At 36.3% G+C, this 25926-nt stretch overlaps 1 protein-coding gene across 3 annotated transcripts in view; it reads left to right on the top strand.

Moving 5' to 3' along the window:
• LIMK1 (LIM domain kinase 1) overlaps positions 1-18831 on the top strand; it is a 154815-nt gene extending 135984 nt beyond the window's left edge. For all 3 annotated transcript variants that reach the window (XR_012756019.1, XR_012756020.1, XM_075362282.1), the window contains one exon: positions 18738-18831. The gene's annotated coding sequence lies outside the window, so the exon portion shown is untranslated. The remainder of the gene's footprint in view (positions 1-18737) is intronic.
• Positions 18832-25926: the final 7095 nt, after the last annotated feature.

Raw genomic sequence — 25926 nt, 5'->3', positions numbered from 1 at the left:
GATTTAAAATATAAGCTAAAAATTAAGTTGGGATACTATAAAAATTACTCCGAAGAAAAATAAAGCGAGACTTGTATTCTGTATATAAAAAATGAACATAAATAAAAATAAATGGTCGCATTTCCACACCACCCAGGAGGTAGCAACCGCGACGCAGTGAGTTTATCTTCATTAATAAAATCTTAAACACTCCTCACCATTTGTAATATAATTCGATAGTGGATAAATCCAATATCAATTATAATACAGGCCTTGGAACCGTAATACAATAACAATCATTATTGTATGGGGGTTTAAAGTGTTTTACCAAGCAATAGTAGAACATGGAAACATCTTCATGATACTTCTTTACAAACCCATGATGTCATGAGTAATGAACTACAAATGCAGATGATGGATACTGATAAACTTGCACAAGAAAACATATCCAACCATGGGAGGAAATTGGTTAAAAATAGTAAATAATTGTGAAGACTTTTCGGGAAACCCACTTATGTATGCAAAACTCGTTTTCTTGTGCAAGTTTATCAGTATCCAGCATCTGCATTTGTTGTTCATTACTCATGACCTCATGGTTTTTGTAAAGAAGTAGCATGAAGATATTTCCATGTTTTACTACTGCTTGGCTACTAGTTTCCCATACATAAGTGTACTACAACCTGTTGTAGTCTTGAAAAGTATTTTAATTTTGTTAACACTTTCCTCACCATTTGTAACATAATCGGATAGTAGATAAATCTATTATCAGATCATGTCACGGGCCTTGGAACCCTACATACAATAATTATTTTTGTATGGGGGTTTTAAGTGTTTTTTGTGTATGTATGATGTAGTCCTGAAAAGGACTTTTTTAAATTGTTACTGTAGTCTCTTAAAAAACTAGGTCTTGTATCTTCTCTTCGGTCATCGCTTTGCCAAATCGTTTCGGTAAAAACACTTCATCATACACAAAACAGTCTTCCTAAATTTTGTGTCTGTTAAATTTATAGATTTAATTTCATATTTTAATCACCAACACTTTTAGTTATAATATTTGACGCCGCCGTTACATTGTTCAATCTAGTAACGACACTTTCTGCCATTAAATTTAATTACATCTCCACTACCTTCTTCATCTCCTCTTTGGTCATTGCTTTGGCAAATCGTTTTGGTAAAAACACTTTATATACCTCGCCTTCACACTTCAGCATACACAAACAACCTTCCCAAATTTTGTGTCTGTTAAATCCGTAGATTTAATTTTATATTTTTTCCTGATCACTAAATCACCGACACTTTAAGTTATAATTTATAATAACGTTTTATGTATCTCTTCTTCCCACCACTCACACATTTCCGTCATCTCTTTTGTGTTGAATGTGTAATGTGAATTATGTTAACACTTTCCTCACCATTTGTAACATAAACAAATAGTAGATAAATCTAATATCAGACCATGTCACGGGCCTTGGACCGTACATACAATAATAATTATTATTGTAGGTTTAAAGTGTTTTTGTTTTGTGTATTTATGTGTAACATGTTGTAGACCTGAAAAGGACTTTTTTAAATTGTTACTGTAGTCTATTCGAAAACTAGATCGTATGTTTTTCCTACATTGCCTTTATATATCAAATCTAATTGCATCTCCACTACATTCTTCATCTCCTCTTCGGTCATCGCTTTGGCAAATCTCTTTGGTAAAAGCACTTTACATACCTCACCCTCACTCTCCAGCATACACAAAACGGCTTTCCCAAACTTTGTGTGTTAAATCCATAGATTTAATTTTATATTTTTTCTCGATTACCAAATCACCGACACTTTTTGTTATAACATTTGCCGCCGTTATATTGTTTGATATAGTAACGAAACGTTCTGCCATTATAAAGTATAGTAGCGAGATACAACAAGTGAATGAATTAAAGAGTATAGATAATAACGCTTTATATCTTCATTCCCACCACTTACACATTGCCGTCATCTCGACCAATAGAAACACGACAATTATCATTTAATTGTTCACACGCGCACAAAGTACCACACCCAAGCCACGTGATCGATAGCGACGTCTACGCATTCACTTGACCTCGAACAGGAAAAAAAGATTATTAAAAGCCTGTACGTTACCTCGTCTATGTGTATCCAGTCACGTACACAACATATGACCACTAATCGTTATTAAATATGATGCAACTCTCATATTAATTATTATCCTTCTGTTAAGAACGCTTACCACCGAACTAAAAAAAACTTCAATTTTGAACAGCAACGCGTCAATAGTAATAATAACCTAAAAAAGAAGTTAATGTATAAACACTGTCCTCACCATTTGTAATATAATTTGACAGTGGACAAATCCAATACCAAATCATATAACGGGCCTTGGAACCACTTCTTTCAATAATGTAAGAGATTATTAATTTTGTAAAAATTTAATAGTGTCGTACATTATTGTATGGGGGTTTACAGTGTTTTTTGTTTTGTGTGTGTGTGTTTTGTATGTGTAAATTGCTGTAGGTCTGTTCAATATAGATTATCAATGAAATATTCTTCTATTCGATAAAACTTCACCACGTTGTATATGATTCTTGTACATTATGAAATAAATGGACGCTAACGGACGTCCCCTTTCGTACTGATTACTTTCATCATAATTAATTTCGGAATTCTCTTCAGTTTCCTATGCAACAAGCACTGGTTCCCTTTGTTGTATATCACAAACAGGAAAGTAATCCGTTTCATCACATCCTCTCCATCCATCGCACGCAACACGTGATGTGGTGACGGTGTTGATTTTCCTTTCTTTTGCGGTGTACAAGTTAACAGCAAGAACGTTATTTTGTAAACAAGTTGTAGTTAGTTTTTTTAACGTAATCGTATCTAACTTCATGTTCAAAGAATCGTTTAACGTAAAGGCTTTTACACGGTTATCGTTATCGCCTTGGAAACCAGAAAATACAATTTCTCTCTTGCCGATAAGTCCAATCGATTTGTTCCCACATTCAAAGTAACAAAAACCTTTTCATTATTTATCAGATAGAAAATCATCTTTATAATTACATTATCACCATTTTATCAAATTCATGATCGTTAACATCAACAATGTATATATAACGGTATTTTAATTTGAAACACATTGGTGTTTATGGAAGAAAATTCATGCAATTTTCGGATCACCGAAACAATCTATTCTCGGTCTTATTCTCGGAGAACTCCTTTCATCACCCTCGGAAGTGGCAAATAGTCTAGCAAAATCTTTCCGCTCGGTGTCTCTCACCTCATCATATAATAACGATTTTCAACGGTACAAGATACAAATAGAAGTATTATCGTTAAACATTGGTGATTCGGTTGGTGAATTAAACATTCCATTCGTATTTAAAGAATTGTTACATGCACTTAAAAACTCACGGGACACTTCCCCTGGACCGGACAACATTCGCCTTTCCATGCTTTCACACCTTCCTAATTCGGCACTACAACAACTTTTGAATATTTTCAACGGTTTATTCTCCGAACAAGTCTTCCCACCCGGCTGGTCAGAAGCATTTGTTATACCAGTACTAAAACCTGGTAAAGACCAAACCAATCCCTCAAGCTACCGCCCTATTTCATTAACAAACTTTTTGTGTAAAATAATGGAGAGAATGGTAAACCGCAGACTTACATGGGACTTGGAGAAACATGGCTTTCTATCTCCAGAACAGCGTGGTTTTCGACAAGGACAATCTTCTATTGACCATTTAGTGTCACTAGAAACAGCCATACAAAACGCTTTCCTAAATCGGCAGCACCTCGTCGCTATCTTGTTCGATACAAAAAAGGCGTATGACACAGCCTGGCGACGTGGTATTCTTAACACTCAAAGAATGGGGAATCAAGGGCAATATGCTTGCTTTTATCCGGGGATTCTTAAATCACCGAACGGCTCGTGTTCGTGTGGATGATTCGCTCTCAGATAGTGTCATCTTGGAGAATGGAGTGCCCCAAGGTAGTGCATTAAGTGCCACCTTATTTTCTGTAGCCATAAACGATATTACCAAATGTGTGCAGGCTCCTATCTCATGTTCTCTATTTGCTGACTACTTTGCTATCTACATTGCAAACCGTTCATCACCTACAGCAGAGAGACTACTGCAGAACACTATATCTCACCTTGAAGCTTGGTCCAGGATTACTGGTTTCACATTTTCATCCGAAAAAACAAAATTTGTAGTTTTTCTCGGCTACGAAACCCTTCTATTCCGTAATTTTTTCTGAACGGAGAGATTATTACTATCTCTACTTACGTCAAGTTTTTAGGATTATTTTTTGATAGCCGTCTTACTTGGGTCAAACATTTAAAAGAATTGAAAACAAAATGTTCCAAACTTCTAGATATGATGCGAGTCCTTACTAACACCAACTGGGGAGCCGATAGGTCATGTATGATACGTTTTTACTATTCCTTTGTTCGCTCCCGTTTAGATTATGGTTGAGTCGCCTACTCTTCAGCTCGTCAGTTCGTACTTAAAATGCTGGATAGTGTACATCATGCTTTCCTTCGGCTTGCCACAGGCGCGTTTAGATCAAGTCCTGTCGTAAGCTTACTTGTAGACTGTGGTGAACCATCACTTTGGGATAGACGAGATCAGCTTTTATTATCTTATTTTGCTCGTCTCAGAGGACAGCCAAATCACCCGGCTCTTGACTCAGTCTTTCGAAATCCTAATCTAGGAACGTATGAGGACCATCCATGTCGTACTGCACCTGTAGGTGTCCGTACCTGGCGTCTGCTGCAACATATAAATGTTGACACACCGTCATTCTTTCCTATGCATTCTTGCTCATATCCTTCATGGAGAATAAACCTTATAAATTTTAATTTTGACCTTACGACATACAATAAACAATCAATACAGTTGGGTGTGCATTTGTTGTCAATGAAAGAACTTATATGTTTGGTCTACCCGGTATTACGAGTGTGTTTACCGCTGAACTATACGCTATAAATAAAGCTCTAAACATCATTAACCCTAAATATAGAAAAATTCTTATTTGCAGTGACTCGTGTAGTGCTCTCCAAGCCTTAAAAAACTTTTATTCCAAACATCCTATCGTCATTGAAATTTACAACGCAATCGCTGAGTTGAATAATCGCAACACAGAATTAAGTTTTTGCTGGGTCCCTAGCCACGTAGGGATTCCAGGTAATGAACATGCAGATTCCGCTGCCAAAGAAGCATGTAACCAGCCTCCTTTCACCACCCGAGTTGTTACTTCTGATTTCATTAACTATGTAAAACAATTACTAAGAGCAAGGTGACGGGACGGCTACCGTTGATAATAAACTCCGTCGGATTAAAGATTCTGTGTTACAATGGGACTCCTCATACAGAAAATTTCCGGCGTGAGGAAGTAGTTCTCTGTCGATTGCGGATAGGACACACGAGGGTCACACACGATTACCTGATGACAAGAAGACAAGCACCCCTATGCGCACGATGCAACTGCCCCATGACTGTGCACCATATACTCTTGGATTGCATATATTATGTGGCGTTGCGTCGTAAATTTAATCTATCTAGAAACATCCGCGGTGTCTTGTGCAATGATAATGAAATTTTAACCCAGATGTTTCTATTTCTGCGTAGTGATGGGTTAATGCAAAAAATTTAATATTGTTGCTTATATTTTTTAATTTTTTTAGTTTTTAAATAAGTTTTTTTTTCTGAGTTTTTGATTTTTTTTATCCGATTAGGAGCCTTTTACACTCCTTATCGGAATTTGTTAAATTTTATAGTTATTTTTTTTTCTTTTTATATTTTAAAGACTGTCTGTGATATTAGCTGTAAGATTTTAGTAATGTTAGATTTAAGTTTTATTTCAACTTTTTAATTTTTATTTTTAACCTAATTTTAATTATATAATTTGTGTTAGTTCTAATTTTATTTAATTTTGTTATTTTAGTTTTAAGTTTTATATTAGATCTTGTATGATTTTTAGTTTTTTTTATCTTTTGTTATCCAAGAATGAGCCGTTTACACCCATCTTGGATTTTGTAAAATTCTATTTACTTTGATCTTATATTAGTTTTTACCTTTGATATTAGTTGTAAGTTTTATTCATCTTTCAGAATAGTATTAAAACATTTAATTTTCTAAAACAAAAGGATCCGGACGATGATAACGCACAAGCGTTTTTCGCCCTCAAAAAAAAATCTACCTCTTTAATTAGCTCCATAACACGTAGAAGATGACAACAACGTTGTTAACACTTCAAAGTGTACAATCAAAATAAGACAAGTTCACATCGTCTGCTTCTAAAATACTGGTTATGAATGACCTTGAACATGAAAACGGATGTTTTTACAAACTTAAAAGTCTTCAGTGATACCATCGTCTTTTAAACCGTAATAAGTTAGCTTCATCGGATGGCATTTTACGACGCTCAGTTCGTCTTCGGTGAATTTGTTTGTATTTTTTTTGTTAAATATAATTGAAAGCAACAATTCTGTGTTCGAAAAATCACTGTCATATAATATTGCGCAAATGCGAACCTCGCCATTTTCTGTAAATACTTTTCTCATATCCAATAATATGTAATTGCACCGACACTAATATCGGTCAACGTTCTCAACGGTAGCTTAAAATCCTGGTCATCGTTGAAAATATTAATGAATGATATAGCGCCCATCGTCGTCATTGCAGTTGTAGGACTTGTACTCAAATGATTGTCCAAAGCCGTCGGTACCGTGTAGATATTTATGTCCTTTCTCCCACTCTTTTCGGTAAGTTTACAAAACAACCGGTAGAGTTCGTTTTCTTCGATAACTCTACATGCAAATGGTGGAGGATTGTCCCACAGTAATTCAAATTTGTTTTCACACAACAGCGCTTTAAGTTTTTTCACGTTTCCCATAATCAGTTCGCACGAGCACAAGTATTCAGGTAACCCACGTCCGCTAGTCGAATTTTTTACAATCGATTCCATGTCTTTGACCATCGTTACAGTGTTCAACAAGCATCATAAAACAATGTTTACATACGTACGATGCAACAAATTTCAATTCGTTAACCAAATCAGTGAAAGTCTTTTTTGTGATAACCATTTGATAATCGATCGTCTGTGGAAGAACTGTACTTTCTTTTGTATATCTTATCACAACCTTTACACACACCGTAAACAGTATCGATCTTTAAGCTATCAAGATATTCTTGCAAGCGACTATGAATTTCATCGTAGGCGGCGTTATAATTGAAAACTACTTTAACCGTATTGACGCGATTCAAATCAATATTTGTGTTTAAAGCTTGCGGAAACACTGCATTCACAATTCTCATAAGATGTCGCAATGTTCTTACACAACGATGGGGGAAACATTTAATTAACCACACCGATGCGGCAATATCAACATCCATCGCTAAACTTAATACACTAAATTATCAGATCCTTTTTATAGGTTGCGTTTCCACACCACCCTGAAGGTGGTAGCAACCGCGGCGCGTTGAGATTTTTTTTACATGTGAAATCTCTCCCCCAGAGGCCTAATATAAAACTCTCGAATTATCTTATATCTATTTTTTTGTTTTTTTGCAATTCTATAACCAAAGATGTATATTCAACAGCATACTGACTGAGCACTACAGCGGTAGTCTTCGAGGCACAATAGACTCGAATGAAAGTGGAATGTTTTCATTGATGCAATCATTACAACGTTGTAATCTGTGCGAGTTAATCGGTTCGTTGCACCAACAACATTTTACGCACAAGTCGTTGAACGAATAGTAATAACCATTCTTGGCCAATTCGTCTTTGTTTTCTGCGTTAGTATTTTCAAACGATCGCAAACGATCCGCTTCTCTGACCAGATCCAACGGATTTTTACATAACTTTAACCATTTTATGTAAAAACATCCAGTTTGCAACGCACATTTTCCATTGGTGTGAAGATTGTGATACGGACAATTTAATTTACGATGTAATTTGAACTCGGTTTCGGTGCGTCTTCCGGTATCGTCCGAACATCGTTATGAAATCGACGAAGGAATTCGGATTTCTCCAATCCCTTGGTATATATTGTAGCGAATTGAGAACAAAGCTTCTTCATAATATCATCGCTGTTTACAGCCTCATCGTAATCCCAATCGATTTTGTGAAAATTTCGCTGCAACCATGAAGCCATTCTCCGGTATTTTCATTTTAACTCGGACCTCGCGTACGGTGAACGAAAATGAAGAATCGTATAATGCCCATCTCCAACGACAGCGAGTTTTATAACTATAAACTCATTGTAATTACCGTGGAAGCCGTGATACTCCATTACACCTTCCATGACGAGCCTTCAACTACGAATAAGGTCTGACGGGTCTTTCATTTTATTATGTCACATTAAAGTTACCCCCACCATCATCACAACAAATATCTTCTTTGGTTAATTCTTTCTTATCCATTTGTAATTTATGCGATTTGTTTTCGTTGTTCGGTATTTAATCTATTTTTGATACTCTTCTTGTTCTTATATTTTTCCACACGTGACTTTCTTCGTTCTGCGGTCTTCAACTTCCTTTTACTATTCTTCTTTTCTACTAACGTTTCCTTCGCAATCATTGACGATTGGTCGGTGTTGTAGTTCTGTGAAGAAGTTCCTTCCATGACCGCCGCTCAACTGTGAATGAGGTTTGAGACATTGTTCTTACTGCTTTATGATGTAACTGTAGATGTGTTTAGTGTTACCCCCTCCACCTTTAATGAATTTTTTTCTTCTTCATCTGTTAAACCAAAGTCATAATCCCCCGCAGTTTCTGGCGTATTTCTTACAGTAGATTTCTTCAAGGTCTTAGCTGTTGTTGAAGGTAATGATGACAGAGTACCATTTATATTGGTGGTTGTAATATTGTTACTGATTGGTAATATTGTTGATGATTTGTTTGTCTTTTTTGCCATAGGTGTGGTGGTTGTAATATTTTTACTGATTGGTAATAATGTCTTGCTACTGAATACGTTATCTTCTAAAGTAGATATCATATTAATAGCTGTTGTTGTTGTTGATAACGACCAGTTTTTTTACCAGAGGTGTTATATTAACGGCGGTATTTGATGAAAAAATGCAATTCGTCGGCGGTTTGTAAACCGAATATCACATGTCTCGGTTTCTCCGTTTGCGGACACGTTTTTACCGTCCAAGAGTGAATGTTTGTTTGCGGTAGAGCCGGATACTCATGTATCTGCCATGTACGAAAAGCGATCGCCATCGGTCTCGCTTTTACTTAACGATTGAATATTTTTTATTGTAGTTTTAATTCTCAACTTAACTCGACACAATTCCGTTCCATTTATTTCATACCGTATCTTCTCAAACAGAAATGCAGCCGCGTTGTTGGTAAATGTTGATTCTACCGCTTTTTTATCTCCATTTTTAGTAGTTAATGTACCATCAAAAGATTTTTATGCGGTAATGTGTACACGTCCTGTTGGTGAATCGGTATTCGGATCTCATCGTTGTTGTTATAATTCGACGATGCATATGGTAAATGGGTGTGGTACTCAAATTGAGTTATTGTGCTATCATAGGAAACACTTTCACCAATGTCTAACATATCTGCTGTTGCCATTACGATTCACCACCGTAAAGCCGAGTTTGCGAAGAAACAACACGTTCCGCGATGTTAACCCTCTGGTGTTAAAAGATCGACTGATCGGTTTGCGTATCGTACCGCCGCTATTGTATATTAATCCCAATTTCCTAATCTTCGTCTTAAATGTAATCTCACGGTTATTGTCTCTCCGCGGAAATTTATCAATTTTCCGTTCTGATCGGTAAACCTTAAAGTGATTTCGTTTATATTCCTTGTATTTACCGGTAAGTATATTATATTCTTTGGGGATTCTATTATTTTGAAACCTGGCGGTACGCGTAGTGTAAATTCATGTAAAACGTGACCTTCTGATCCGTTAGTATAGGAGCCTCGTATAACATTGCATTCGACACGTACGGCGTTCACGTTATTAATGGCTACCCGTTTTGATGACATGTACCATATATTCGCTGCTAGACATGCTTTTTCAAACCCCAACAGTGGTGCCAAGCTATCCTTTGATGTTAGGTCAATCATGGCGTCACATTTAACTTCACATTTTAGCTTGCTGTTATTCGGTCGCATAACTAAGGTTATATCGTGTTTGCTTTTTAATTCATCGCTTATTGTCTTGGCGATATCGTCCACCTCATACGACCCGGTCGGTAGTGTCAGCTTGATATTTTTTTTTGTTTAATTGGTAAAACGGTAAACGAGTTGTTGATTCCCTCTTCCACATTCGGTATCGAGTTGTACGTGGTTAGGTTTATCAACGCCAATTCCCACTCACCATCAGTTAGATCTAAACCCGGGAAGAATGTAGTGTGTAATAACAACGAATTTATGCACTTATGCAGAGCATTATGATCTTTACTGGTATGCGGATGATCCACGACTGAGGAACTGAAGACATAAATGACCACATATAACCGTGTTTATACGCTGTCTGTTTTCATAATTATAATTGACAATCGAGTTGGATGGAAAATAACGCATCAACTCGTTGGGTGGGCGTAAATTACCAAAACTGTCGAAATAGTCTACCAAGCGTCCTTGTTTTCGACAACATGGTTGTTTGGGTAATGCATCCAACATGAATACACCTCGAAAATCTTTTATTTTTAATTTTTCTCGCGTACATCATTAATTCGACATTCGATAGCGGTCGCACTGGTATTCCCTTTATTGGAGATGACGTTAACGACGACGACGACGATGGTGTTTTATTTTTATTCTTACCTTCTATTCCCGATCCTGTCAAAGGGTAGGGTTTAAGGTATATCCCCCTCCCTCTAGTACTTGCTTTTTTTCATAATTTCTATAAGATGTTTTATATTATTCTTTTTTGAACGTCTTCTTCATCTTCGCATTCTTCCACAACATCCACCATCGAACTTCGCTTTTACTTTCATCGCATTTGTAACGGCTAATGCAGCAGCCTTTTCTGCAATACTGGAATCTTTAGCTGTCACTCTTTCCCAAACGCTATCGGCTAATTTACGATCTGCCGCCGCTCTGTTTTCGTTATCGCTGTACTTATCGTACGCGATGTCGTGCTCTTTACAAGCGGCGTCTAACTTGTTTACACCCGGATCGTCTCTCTTTAAGCGTTTTTTTAATTTCGTTCCCGGTCCGCAGTATTGGTACCCGGGTATATGTGTGTTGTTAATAGTCCGCCACCTCGCTTAAGACTGACGATTCGTTTAGACTTCCTCACCTGACCATTACTGACGATACGTTTTGACCTTCTCGCTCTTCCCATGTTGGAGAGAGACTGAATTTTTTTATGATTGCCGTGAAGTAACGTGAGAAACGACTTTGTTTGAATCTACGATTGGTATTCGTACTTCATTATTAGTCAGATATTCCTTCCTCTCATGTCCATCATCCCTCGACGGATCCGTTTTCGGTGGAGGAGGAACGACCTTGATTGGATCTGCAATTGATAGTCGTACTTCATTATTAGTTAGATAATCCTTCTTCTCATGTCCAGCATCCATCGAAGGAAAGTGAGGAACAACTTTGTTTGGATCTGTGATTGGTAGTTCATTATTAGTCAGATAATCTTTCCTCTCATGTCCGTCATTCTTCGGCGGATCCATCTTTGGGTGACGAATATGATTGTTAGTAAGATTTTCCTTATCGTTATTATTTACGTCTGCATTTGGTTGGTTGTTTTGTAATTTATCTTCTTCATTGTTATTTACATCTGCGTTCGGTTGGTCTTTTTGTAATTCATTTTTTTCACCGTTATTATTTTGTTTGTTGCCTGAAACCTTAGCATTGTCTAGAAATTCCTGCCACCTATCCCCAATCTTATCAATTCATGTTTGACATCGTGGTTACGAATGATCGGAAAACAGTCGATCACCATCCTAGTTCTTTAGAGCGATTAACACCTTTAGTGTTCTTTAGACCGATCTAAAGAACACTGCATGTTTTTTGGTTCTGCGTAGGAAACGTATAACATCGATTAACGAAACATTCATTCTGGCCGGACGGCGATTGGTATTGCACAATTCGCGGTAATATTGCGTAACACTCTGATCAATAGACGATATCAACAGTTTTGTGTTTGTGTCTTTAAAGACGACAGCTCTTTTTACATTTCCAACCCACAGCCGGATATCCACAACCGTTGAGTGATCACGTTGTGGGACCTTTGTCAAGTACTGTGTGGAAAGTCGTCGGATGACGGTCGCCTTCCGAATGTAAATGCAACAGATAGCTATTCAACAACCAAAATTCGTCCGGTTTCGCGCCTGCATATTCGCACCATTTTCGCAGCAAATTTTCGTTTTCGATTTCAAACAGTTCGCGTCTTTCGTTGTACCTCAATCTGAACACATCGGCGTATAATCGCAATATAGGTAGCGCTTCGTTTAGAAACTCACAGGAAAAGAGCGCCTGCGCCCTGTTGTTCACGATGTTGAACGGTAATCCTCCTCGTCTTATCGGTAATGTTTCCGGTACTTCGTCGGTAAATTGTACTCCGTAAGACGTATCCACAAAACATTTTCTACCGTATGATAACGCTAAGCGGTACAACGTTTTGGGCGATCTGAATAGTTCGTTCCATGATCACTATACAGCATCTCGCTCCTTCTATACGACTACCGTATTCCAACATGTGCATGTAAACGTTTGTATAGTCCATAGATGCATGACGGTTTCGAAGTTCCAATAAAGGCTTTTTGTACACGAGCGGAGAGGGTCTAAAGCTTGAAATAAAGTTCCATCCGTGTCGGACCGTTGTGTTGAACATGTTTTTATCGTAGATCACCAGTTCGATAGGCATCTCGTACTTGTCGCATTGTTCTAAAAATTTTAACCATATACGCTTATTGAAAATCTTACCTTCGCTAGTAATCATCAACAAAACAACCAACGGATAGTCACAATTCATTCTTTTTATATGTCGCCAGGATCGTCGGTCTTTATTTTCACAGTAGTTCACTTTACGACAAACGTAGTTGCCGCAAAGCTTCTGACGGTCGCTAAAATATTTGGAACACAAGTTGTTTTGTGGTTGTTGTCTAAAACGCATCGCGTTAGCGTACGGTATACCGTCCTCGTAGGTGTGTATGCTTACCATTGTTACCGGTTATCAACTGATCTCTTTTACTTAAACATCGAAGCCTACTCTGTATCGTCCGCCGTTGATATCGCTCTCCTTATTCACAACCAAAAATCCATGGCGTTTTCTCCATGCATCACCGCAGAGACTTTAAACCGATTGAATTTCATATCGGTATTTACATGATCTTGATATATGTGACGTAAGTTGAGATCGTCTTGTTTGAATATAAGAAGGAGATTTGCGTTGTCCCGTACAAGGTGCTTCCTGGCACTTGAATATGTCTGTGTCAAATAAAAGCTATCGATGTTGTTGTGTCGTCCAGTCGCAAAGTACTTGCGAATATTATGTTGCTTTTCGCAAGCTATATCGTCGTAAATCATTATCGAGTTCGGTTCCGCTTCGTCTGGCTCCATCACATGATCGTTTTCAGAGTAGGCAAAATAGCCGACCTCCGGAACACCAGTCATGACTTGTTCTAGAAACTTATATTTCGGTTGGTACAGCGATTTCGAAAACACGTAAATATTTCTGAACCTTAAACCGTCCGGAGAGAACAACAAGTTGAATAGAACATTTGTTTTTCCGCAGTTAGACGGTAAACAGATAATACATCTAATTGTATTCGGTAGAAGAGGACCATGACGAGTCCTTTTTCCCTTTCCACTCCCTGCTCCTGTATATTCGTCGAAGTTTTCAAGCGTAATATTACCAACCTGTTGACGTTCCTACTTCATGTTTATGACTGATTCACCGCACCAAATCCGCCTTATGTATCCAACTGTTGTGTTTTCCGTCGAACCCTTGCCACTTTACAAATAGCTTATCGCCTTTTCTTCGTAAACTTTCTCGACTAAATACACATTATTTGTAACGTTGGTTTTTGCGAGCTCTTCACCGTAAACTTTACCACTCACCACCTCACCCTTGATATCAATCAACGTGTACGTACACGGTCGGGTATTATCGTGAACCTTATGTACGATAAATATTTCGTTCGACCAATTCGGTAAATATCCTTTGGCGAATGTCTTTTTAAATTAAAAATGGTTGGTGGTGGGGTGGGGGTATGGTAATTAAAACAGCATTTATAATCGACTACCAAGTGAAAAATTATTCAGTTAAAAAATGCCATCAACATCATCTATGGTTTACTTGTCGTGGGTGGTGATACTAAAACAGTCGATAGTATCACAACCCTCAAAAGAGGAGATGATACTTTTAAAACATATGTTTGATAACTCAAAGGATTACTACATGTGTATTAGTTTGTGGGTTACAATAGACAATTTCTTCGGATTATTCACCGAATGTCTTCCGATAGATACCATTTTATATTTATTTTTACGTGGGGTAAATATAGTACATTTGAGTGATGTGTGTCCATATGTGAACAGTCCATTCGGTTATGTTTCAAACATAGTGTATGCTAGTTAACATTTTACCACACATCTTAGTAAAATGGATCATATTAATCACGAGTTTAAAGTAGAAAATGGATCTACTGTTAACATAACGGTACGCAACTGGTGGAAGGATGAATCCATCAGCGATGGGTGGTATTACTAGTAAGTACATTAAATTAAAATTCTAGATTAAGGTTGTTTTTTTTAAATAGAATCTTGGAAAATTGACGTTTTCTATTTAGCGAATTTCTGCATGGCAATACCAGAGAATTTAGTCATTTGATTTTAAAATTTTTATCAGGAACTACAATGGAATTTAGAGTATTAATGCTCAGAAGTTTTATGAGGAGGTATGTAGGATTTTTTACTTAAGAAAAATAACACAAAATATAATACCATACAATAATTTATTTTATTTTATATTACATACATAATTTTTTTTTAAATAAAAGAAAGGCAGTATATATATATCTGTGTAATAAAAAAATTAACAATAGTCATGGTCGTGGGCTACTACGGTTTCGTTTACGGGTTCTTGGACTACAATAGTCATGACCGTGGGCTATGAGCACTTCGTTTACGGTTCTTGGCTTCTTTTGGGGAGTGTTGTCATTGTTGGGTGGGAGTTTACGTTACTTTTTTTTTATACTGTAATGCCCGTATAAAACTTTGTTGATTTTAATTTTCTAATATGTAACGTTTATCCTCGTAAAGCGAAAGTGATTTCTTTGACTTGTTAATAGAAAATATATTGTGCAAAGTGCTTATGATTCCGTACGGGCTTAGTACGTAACGGAATCATTAAAAAGATTTTTTTTTTACAGATCGAGTCTAAGATCCTTTGCAATGGATACTCTTTCCTCCTTTGCAACATTCTTCTCCTTCTTGTGGAAATCGAGAATGCTATACATCTTAGCACGAAGTCCGACAAATTCACGAATAGCTTTTCTATTCATCTCGTCTTTGAATTTACCAAGTCGTTTCTTATTGGTATTACTAAAACATACGTGATCGCGAGGGTAATCTGAAGTATCAAACCGATCGATATCGTGAAGAATATCGTTGTAAACGTTATCGGTCAAAACATGATACATTAGACTGTTCGTATCGGTCATTAGAAGATTTATATTATGACCGTACTCTTCCACCATGTAGTCATAGTGGAATTCGTACATGATCATTTTGCTAATGTCCAATACGGTAAATCCGATGTAGATTGGACGATTGAGGAATATCTCCGTTTTCTTAGGACTTACCCCGACGACATCCTTGTTGTCGGGGTAAGTCTGACGACAACAACCGGAGACCAGTTGGAAGTCTATTCTGTTTCGTATGTTTTCCAAGGACTTGCCGTACACCGCGTTGTTGATCGCGTGCTTGTGCACGCTTTTCAGTCGATGTACGGTTTCAACCAAGGCGACTGGGAGAATTCCAGAACTCTGTGAACGTTTTTCACTTTCAGTCCTAGTCGTGTGTACAACTTTAGGTTTCTGTAATGTAAAACGTATCGTTCCTTGTCGTACAATGTTGTCATTAATTTCTTTACGGGACATCTCTTTATGTCCTTCAAATAAGGGGACAACATATCATCGGTTGGTACTAATCGTTCTGGTGCGAGAGGGTAATCCTTGTGACGATCGTGCAATTCTTGTGGATACTCAAGATCCACTTCCAAGATATAGCCCTTTTCATCACGATCTTCAGCTGTTAATATTGAGATTCTCAATCTCTTCAGTACTCAACCACCTAAAATTAGCGCGTGGTAAGGGCTCAACCATGGCTGTTCCGTAAAGGACGTGGGTTCCGATGGGTCATACTGATCTGGAATGTTTGGATTGTTCGCCTTGACGTATCTGTTTGAAATAATGGCTACACCGCCTCGTGTACCTTTTTCAACAAACAGATGCATATCTATGCCGGTCAACAGTTCCAATTTTTGACGGGTAAATTTTAACATGGCATTCCACGTGAAATGGGGGATGGAGTAAAAGTGACGGAGGTCCAAACCGTAATATTGCATAGACGTACTTCGGAAATTTTCAAACACGTCTGCCAATAATACGTCGCTAAGAAGGTAAAGATCGTGGTAATCGCCTAACGTATTGCAGTCAAACGTTTCCCACACGGTTTGAGCGTGGACGTAATCATCGTCCGTTATGTTCTCTCTTCTTAGCGTACTGTAGAATGCCGTCTGCGGTGGAAGTTGGGTTTCGAAAAACTTGTTTATATGGGTTATGTACTCGTACGGGTAAACGCCTTTACGGATTAAACAATCCCTTTTCTCGGGTAGCGGGTAACAGTGCGTGAGACGCGTAAATACGGTGTCTTTGTCCTGACAATCTTTTACTGGATTTTCTACAAGTTTTTCGCGGGACGACGAAAGAAAGTGTAGAGTCCAAGAACCTCAATGGACCGACGGACAGTGACTAATCGCTCGGACGTGTTGGCGATACTGTTTATTTTTACATCGTCCTTATATTTTCCCAAAGCGTGATGTATGTGATGGCTATCGTAACCGCGGAGGTTATGAAAAAATACCGGAATATGCTCGGTGCGCTTACAATTTAAATTGGACTCGTTACGACAGCCGCCAAAAAACCGTCCTGTAGTATGAGAGTGATGACGTAGTTGATCGTCGTTCAACTTGCAATGACAGATAGCATTCGGTAGCCCTTTCAAATGTATCAGTGTCTTCGGGTGTTATCACCATCGGTTTTTCGGTAATCATAATTTTGTGCAATCTATCAGCACGACCGAGCAATTCACCCAGCATTTTCTCAACTATATTCTCACCACTGGTTCTCGCTCGATAGACTTCAGGACCTTCACAAATCTACCCTTCCTCATCGACGATTACGTAGTCATAACCGGACGAAAGATGTAGGGCTACGTTATTAATAAAACAAGTATTGGGTTTAGGGGTGGCAGTGTCCATCGGATGTACAAACGATTCGAAATCTTCATACACTGCATAATGAACGCGAAGTATGGACAAGTAGCCCCTAAACTTCATCACTTTTTTTTCTTTAATGGGATCGAGTAACCTTATCTGTTGTGCACCGTGATGCTTAAATTGCACCAGATGTTTGTCTAAATTTTGTTTAGCAACAAGTGGATCCGATAAACTGAAGCGGTGCAAGCAGTACGGACAATATTGACTGCTGCCACAACTCTGCGAGATCCGTAAGGAGAAGAGATAGCCCGTTTTTACCAGGTTTTGTATTAATAAGGCCATAATGAAATTTATCTCTCGTCTCCCCTGCAAGCAGCAATAGGTGTATGTAGTAAGTACGATCGCGGTTTTCGGTAACACGCACGGTGTATACACAGTTATTATCTTCCTCATAGCCGTATACATTGATGCTTATTGTAAGCTTTAACACTTCGAAGCGATCAATGTCTTTTACCTTTACTGGATATGAAACCCAGTCATGTTAATTTCACGTTCATACTTTGCAAACCAACCCTGTCGCTGGTTACGTGCGGGTTGATCGTGTAAGTATGTGCTAGCACAGACTAAAGGAAACATTTTTGATCATGCGGGTTCTTTAATTAATTATCGCCTTTCTTTGTACAAGTTTTTTGGGATTTTTATAAATGAACTTGAGGCACCGTGTAACAGATGGTAACAGATAATATTTAAATCTATATAAATTTTCTTATTTATTACCTATCCGCTACTGTTGTTAATGAAGTTTTACAGGGCCTCTACGATTTTCTCTACGAATTCGATCCACTGATCCTCGACTAAGTTGGCGTTGACGTCCACATTTATCACCGTTCTAATTTTTCCGTGCAGGTACAAATTGGTAAATGTTGTTTCTACTCCGTCTTCAAGTTGCGTCTGTTTCATCAATTCTACATTACAGCAACATACCTGTGGAAAAAATTATAGAACTTGTATTTTTTTCTTTGTAGTCGCAAGAGATATTGTTAATATCGTCATACACATAATGAATAGTTACCATTTTATGTTGTCATCAAAACGTGTTTCTTCTTCTTTCATACGGTTTAGTATGTTGGTCTGATACCATAGAAGGGTTGAATGAAGATATAATTCATCAAAATCAGACAGGTCCCATCGGACACGGATGACGTTGTTATTTATTGCCCGATGCCATTTGGTTTTTTATGGTAATATCTGAAACAAATTAAAATATGTTGTAATATTGTATTTTTTCAAAATTGTAATTATTTTGTGTTTGTGTGTTTCAGATGGCGATAAAGGAAGATTTAATTATTTGATTTATTATATTAATTTTTTCTATTTTATTTATATAATCATTATATTAGTTTTTTTTTAATTTTATTTGTTTGAAAGTTATTTAATACTACCATACAGTCACATTTGAAATTAAAATTTACCTTGCTAATTAAGATGAAATCACACTTTGTAATTGGTGAAGAGATAATGATCTCACAGCAATCGATGTATTCACGTTCAATGACAGATTGAGAATGATGAAATCACGCGATGTTTTTCGCTTATATCCAGACACGACTGGATTTAACCGGTTACACCAGCACACACAATCACTCGTTTGTATTAGTGACTCGATAATTATCAAAAAATGTTAATTTCCTTAACGCATCCAGCCTTCTTAGGATCGACGGGGTGTGGCACTTTTGGCACGCAACAATCGACAGTCGGTCGATTCTCTAGTCGAGCGCTAGATCTCGCACGGTAAACATTTCTGCGTCGCTCCGGTGACGCACGCACGTAAACACACGTGCAGAAGCTGCCTACGCGTCTACGCCTCCCAGTGCAATCGCTACGACAACCAGGAATATTCTCGAGTTACGTCTATATTTTTATTTACATACACACACACACACACACACACACACACACACACACACACATGCGCACACGCATGCGCACATATACACACCATTGTGACGTTAAAACACGACAGCGACTGCAGCGGCGGTTACAGGTACTAACAACATTAAAAAATTAGCGACTTATGGAACAAATTTCACTCCCTCTGACGGTCATCCACCGTAGCCAAACAGTAAGGTGTCAGTCAACTACAACTCACAATCAACCGTCGCCGGTTGGGAACCTAGCTGATCCACATTTTTTTACTTCAAATATTATTAATTTATTCAATTATACCGCCCAGCATCCACGTCACAACAGCTGACAACAATACTACGAACCTTTGAAATATCGCCTAATTTATTCATATTTAATACAAACAACATAATCACGTTGGCAACACTGGGACTACTAGCGCCACTAACGCTACAAATCCAAAATGGCCGACCACCGCCATCTTGGATTCCAAGATGGCCGACAGCCACCATCTTGGATTTGGTGCTAGTAATCCTATTTCCGTATTACTTTAGTTCATATGTAACTGGTCGAGATTCACCGTGCACAGTATGTATTTTGAATATTTCATTCGTCCAATTCGGTAAATATCCTTTTTAAAATACTTTTTTATGTTTGCTTATGCGAACATAATCGCCAACATTAAATTAAATTTTTTTACACTCTTTCTATCGTATTTTTGGTTTAGATTTGCAAGCACTTACGATTCGTTCGTCTTATTTACATCTTTCGGTTTAAATTTTGTAGCCGAATGCACTTTATTATTGTACTCATTGACGAGGGCTTGCGGATATCAGTCCACTTGTAGCTTCCCTTTTCTGTAAATTTAGTCCACATTTTTGTTTTTAGGATTCTATTGAAGCGTTCAATTATGGCAGCTTTTTTATATGAATATGTAGAATAATGATTTATGTTGAATTGTTTTCATAGACTTCTCTCTTGGGGATTATAAAATTCCTTTCTCTGATCTTTTTGAAAATGTTTCACGTATGCTTTTCAAAAATTAGTTGCTAAGCGGACGTGACTTCTTTAACCGCATTATTCTTTAACAGTATAGCGTACGCGAATTTAGTAAAACTATCAATAACAATGAACAAATATTTATAGCCCTTATTGTTTCGAGAATAAGGTATCATTTCCACTATATCTACTTGGACAAGGTCGTTTACATTTTTTAATTCGGTCTTTCTAGCAGGATAATTACGTCTAGCCGGCTTGGGTAATTCTTTCGCTAAATCGGCTTTAATGGACATCCCCATTCTAAAAAGAAGAAAAAAATAACATAAATAATAATGTGTATTACATTAACCCGAGTCGCCTTCACGTTCTTCTTTTGCTGTTGCCGCGATTTGTAACTTATTAAAAGTTTTTTCATATAACATATCTACCTTTTGTATAAAATCATCAAATTCCATATCTACGAGGTGTGATAAAAAATGCGATGAATAATTTTTTATTAAAAGAGTAATAAGGTTACATAGAATTTGATTTAATCTCCTTCAAAGTACTGTCCTTGGCTAGCAATGCACTTATCCCAACGTTTACTCCATGACTGGAAGCATTTCTGGAAGGCGTCTTTCGGAAGGGCTTTCAGCTACTCGGTCGTGGCTCTTTCAATGTCAGCAGTGGTGTCAAAACGTTTTCCTTTAAGCACAGTTTTAATTTTTGGGAAGAGCCAAAAGTCGCTTGGTGCTAAATCCGGTGAGTATGGCGGATGTGGACAGACAGGAACACCTTTTTCGGCCAAAAACTCGCGAATGAGAAGCGAGGTGTGACACGGCGCGTTGTTGTGGTGTAGAAGGAAGCCATTGGTCCATTTTTCTGGTCACTTTCTTCGTACGTCGTTTCGCAAAATGCTTTGAACGGATCCGTACGAGATGTTAAGGTCTTCCGATAGCTCTCGAGTAGTCATTCGCCTGTTTGAATGAACCATTGTTTCCACTTTTGCACATTTTCAACTGTTTTTGAGGTTACTGGACGTCCCGCTCGCTGCTCGTCTTCAACAGACTCATTTCCGTTTTTAAATCGGTCATACCACTTGTACACAGTCTTCAAAGTTACCACATTATCGCCGTACACCGATTCCAACATTTCGTGACCTTCTTTGGCACTCTTTTGCAACTTAAAACAAAACTTAATGTTAATGCGTTGTTCAAAATCCATGTTGCGCGACAGACACGATAAACCTAACCTCACTCTAGCGGCTCTGGCAGCTGACTGGCATGCTCGAACGTGTTACAACTTGTCCCTGCCTGTCTCAGTTGATCACGCTATTGGAAAAATTACAGCATATGGATGTAGCATCGGCAGTTGCCGCTATAAAAATTCATTCACCGTATTTTTTGATCACACCTCGTGTATTAAAATGATTACGCTTTATTTGAAATTTAAGATTTTTAAAAGCAAGATTAAAAATTCGTACACTTCGGATCTTTTAATTTTTGATAAACAATTATAAAATTGGGATACCTTTTTTTTAGTATATTTATTGCATCATCGAAATTTCTACATTGAACGCAAATAGCATAATATTTATACTCTTCATTATCTTTATTTTTATCCATAATTATAATGCATTATCACTTTCATCGAGTGGAAAAAGAGTAGATAAATATGGTGTGGTGGCCATAATTTAATTTTTTTACATTACCGTTTAATTCGTTAATTTGCAATTTACGTTTTAAATTTTCATCTACAATTCTATTATTTTCGATTAGCAATTCTTCTTGCTTTTTTTCTATGCATCACAACTTTGAATGCAGCTGAAAATTATCGTTTTGTTATGACTTAAAATCTTTGTGAAATACTCTTTTATAATTTTATAACATTATCTTAAAAATCTTTTGATATCCAACACGCTAAATTCAAAATTAACTCTTCTCTTTAATATGTACCAGAAATTAGTAAATCTAATTGATTTTTATTGCCTTTTAGACTAACTACATATATAGTGTTTGGCTCATCGGAATTACAAGTAGCCAAAGTTTCTGAATAATAATGGATTAATTCTTTAGATTGTTTATTTTCACGCCAATTATATAATTGTTTCCCACCATCTTTAAATAATTTCGTCGCGTTAAAACACCCATGTTCGTATCGATAATCAGGTTAAAATGATCAAAGATACCATATGAATAGTTATCTTTAATTTGTTCATAACACACATCCTTTAAACTCATTTATAAATCCCTAATAAAATAATAATTTTTATCATCAATAAAATGTTGATTTTAATATTGTTACTTTTATATTTAGAATCATAAAAATGTCTAATATCTTTGATAAATTGAATAGTTTAAATTATATAAATAATATTAGTGAAATGGTCCACAATAGGCGATATAGAATTAAAAAAGTGGAGTTTTCAAAGATAAAAAATGGTGATTCAATTATTGCATCGATTGAAGGTTTCGGAAAAATATTTTTACCGCAAAGATTTAATGATCTTACTGAATCAGATTTGACTGAAATTAATCAATCAACAGATCTATATATAATTTATAAGGGTTTGAAAAAACTGTCTAATGGAGATAATTGATTTAGGGTTTAAATACGGTATTGATGTTACAAATTAAGTCGTATACAATTTAGAAATGTATGTATTTGTTGTTTTTTAAAATGTAGATTTAGAACTCCATCGCGTAATTGCGTTGTAGTTGAAAAAAAGACGATCTAGTTGTAGTATAAACAAAAATAAACTATATAAAAATATTAAGAAATCAATCGCGTTGTAGACTAATTTTTTTCTTCTTTTCACCATATATTCATCGATTTCTTTATGACCATACGGAAGTGTATCAATGAAGTTTTCTGATATGAATCTTTATCATTGTATGGAGAGAGCTTTCTCACATTGATCAATCGAGTAAATTTGAAGATTAAAACTACGTAATGATTTTGATGTGGAATATGAACTGTTTCTATTGAATAAACAATCTTTATACATTTTATGATTTAAAACTTTCAAATTATAATCTTTATTGAATATACAAGAACCCTTTTTAATCCCCTTGGCTGTATTTTTTTGTTATAAATTATATTCACTGGGTCCCCAAAATAAAGATCATAATTTAGCTCTTAACCCAACAAATTCATAGATTGGTTGACCCTTCATTTCATCTTTTAAACGACCTATATCATATTTACTCAATGCGTAAACATTTCGATTTTTTTCAATCAAAATTTTCATAATCCCAAGAATGATGAAAATATTCATCTTTGGGTATAATTGAGTGTAATAACGAATCTGTAATCTGTAGGTAAAACAATGATTGTAGTGATAATCATACATGATTACTTTTGCTAAATCTGTTACTGTTAAACCTGCATTATGGGTTTATTTAATTATATATTTTTCTTCAACATTGATACTCCAGCTACATCCTTTCTATAAATATAATAATGTTTAACTCTTGGACTAGCGTTTAATTTTTTAACCTTTTATTCGTGATTAATCAAACGCATATTGATTCGCTTTCTTACATTTTCAATAGTTTTTCCATATATACTGTTGATCAATAGCTTATAAACTTTTTTAAATCTTATCTTTTGTACTACACCACGCATGGAAATTTTTCTCAATATAATTTTTCAACCATGATATTGATTAAAACGAACGACTATGTATTTTCAACAACGCCATACCCTGTTGAAGATATAATTTTAACGTTCTGTATTGTAGAACGTATTTTTGCTTATCTCCCAAAATACACAATAATTTTTTTGATTCTACTCGTTTTTCATCAGAGACAATCGGAGAAATCATATTATTGGAAACGGATTTTTTCTCTGGCGCCAGTGGATAATGTTTATGCGATTCGTTTAAATGTTTAGGATTTGCTAAATCGACTTTTAAAATATAATCCGTTTCCGTATCATCTTTCACATCGTTTAGACGGTCTACAAGCAAATATTCAATTTCGTTTTCATCACATTATCTGAATCCGTCTACAGGCAACGGTTCCATCATTCCATCATACATGTCCCATAAAGAGATGTAACATCATAATATTTAATTAATTTTATTGGTTTATTTTTATCGAAACCTTGCTTGTAAATGGGATGGTTTGACATAGCATAACGATTGGGAATCATTGACACGCCGCCGCGAATGCCTTTTACAAAAAACAAATACATATCGGGATCTGTAACGAGTTCTAATTGCACCTTCGTAGCCTTGAGGACAGCAAACCACGATAAATATGGAGCAGATATTTCATGACGGATCTAAATTGTTTATTTCAATCATTTTATTACGAAAACTCTCAAATACATCACCCAACAGCACGACATCCAATTTCATTTAAAAATCGTGGTACTCACCTAGCGTTTTAATTCTAAATCGATTCCAAACGTTTAGCGCGTTCATATAATCCGATTCAGAGATGTGTTTTTGCTTTAAATCATCATAAAACGCCTCGATGGGCGGCAGTTGTGTTTCATCGATAACAGATGCTGATTTAATATATGTATATGGACAAATACCTTTACGTTGAATTAACAACTTAACATAACCTAACATATCTATTTTTTATTTTATTGTCGTGATATTTTTTTTTGTATCGCTTTTAAACTACGAATAAGTTATTTTAAAGAATATATATGCTATGTGACCGTCTGACAATTTACGACAACTATGAAACAAACTTTGCACTAATTCACCAAGGCTATAAGATAGAAATTGATATGAATTTATAAATCGTGACGATATTTTATTCTCGAGTGTTATAGATATAAGCTTTTCACTATTGTTTGCGAGGAAAGAAATTTCAAATTTATCTTTCAACGCATCCATCGTCAATGGGATGTGATGTGAATCGTAACCGCCTAAATTATGAAATACTACTGGAATAAATGTTGAGTTTACAATTTAAATTGCGTTGTTGTAAATCTTCATGTGCATCACCAATAAACTTACAACTTTTATGAGAATGATGTCTTATGCGATTCTCGTCACTGTAAAAATCATCACCACACATAACACATTAAGTGGCTTTTTGAAATCTTTCGTCATCTTCTGCGGTCATAGTTAAGGATATTCCGTCTAATAATTTCTTTGCAAAATACTCGTATTTTTCACATATATCATTAAGAAATCTTTCAATGACATTATCATTAATTGTTTGCGCTCTATACGATTGTTTCAACAACACATCCGTTTTCATCTCTTACAACATAACAATATCCAGACGGTTTATGAAGGTCTGTTTTTGTTGTATAACTAGTGGCGGGTTCAGGATTCGCGATATTATTTGGAATGATAAACGATTCGAAATCTGCGTATACAACAAAAGGTGTGCGTAAGGTTGAAGAATAATCTCTATATGATACAATATTACCACGTCTACGTTTCTCTCCCTTACAGATCCATTCCTTTGGCATTCTAATTCTCTGAACCTTTCTTTGCTTACAATCTTCAATATGTATTTCGAGTCTTTTTTCGCTTCCGTTTCACTAGTCAGAGATCTAAAACAGTACAAAAAATATTCAAATCTTCTACTACTTTTATTCATATCACCCAACAATCTTGATAAACCGTTATGTCCGTTTTTGTATTTATTAGAGTAT

Source organism: Lycorma delicatula, chromosome 4 (assembly GCF_047948215.1).
Source record: "Lycorma delicatula isolate Av1 chromosome 4, ASM4794821v1, whole genome shotgun sequence".
Classification (NCBI taxonomy): domain Eukaryota; kingdom Metazoa; phylum Arthropoda; class Insecta; order Hemiptera; family Fulgoridae; genus Lycorma; species Lycorma delicatula.
Note: the sequence above shows the minus strand (reverse complement) of the source record. Positions and strands in the feature narration are given on the sequence as shown.